The following is a 1,065-nucleotide window of genomic DNA, read 5'->3' on the forward strand; positions in this document are numbered from 1 at the left end:
TTGTAAACATTCAAAATGGCTGCGCCCTCAGTCACTTTAAATATTCAAAATGGCTGCCACATGTAAACAATCAAAATGACTGCACCCTCCGGACAGCAGAAAGTCCACAGTTCAGGTTGTCTTCCTGCTTGCTGTGTCCCTTCCTAGTCGTAGGCCACCAGAGCAATTGTCCCTGCAGCCTTTGGTGACTGGGACTGATCTTTCAGTCAATTCTCAGGTCCCAACACCACTTGAAAATATTCAGGCTGTTGGTCTCATAAGAGTAGCTGACAGTCCACAGCTCCGACCATCTCTGTACTCACTGTTTTCATTCATATTTTTCCATTAGTTGGTGCCTGATCTACTTCTGTATGGTTCCTTTCAAACTTCAGAGTTCCAGGATTATCTTCAGTATCTCTGTCAATTGGTTTTTCTTTTCTTTGTTGAAGAGGGTCTGTGTCACTTGTCTGCCTATTCCTCCATCTTACCGGAAGTCCTCTGGATTGTTTAGTTTTTCTGTGTCTCTGTTCAGTTCCTTTCTAGTTCTATCCTTCATTGAAAATAGTGTATTAAAGTCTTTTACTATTATTGTGGACTTATGTATTTCTCTTTTCAGATCTGTTAAAGTTTGATTTATATATTGTTGGGCTCTTTCATTGGGAGTGTAGATATTTATTATGATTGTCCTCTTGTTTGATGGACATTTTAATCATTATATAATGTTCTTCCTTGTATCTTATAGTGGTTTTTGTCTTAAAGTCTATTTTATCAGAAATTAATATTGCTATTCCTGCTGTTTTTGATTGCCATTTGTTTAATATGTTTTTGTCCAACTTTTGATTTTTAGTCTATTTTTGTCTTTGTGTCTAAAGTGTGTCTCTTGTAGACAGTATATTGATGAGTCATGTTTTCTTATCTACTCTGCAACTCTGTCTCTTGATTTGTACGTTTAGTCCATTTATCTTCAACCCAATTATCGACAAGAATGAATTTATTACTGTCATTTTGTTATTTTTTTTTTTTTGTGTTGTGGGTACTGCTGATAGTTTTGTTCCATATAATTTCTGTAATGAATTCATTGTGCTT

The sequence above is a fragment of the Orycteropus afer genome, unplaced genomic scaffold (genome assembly GCF_000298275.1).
Source record: "Orycteropus afer afer isolate SDZICR_OR568_19922 unplaced genomic scaffold, OryAfe1.0 scaffold00280, whole genome shotgun sequence".
Classification (NCBI taxonomy): Eukaryota; Metazoa; Chordata; class Mammalia; order Tubulidentata; family Orycteropodidae; genus Orycteropus; species Orycteropus afer.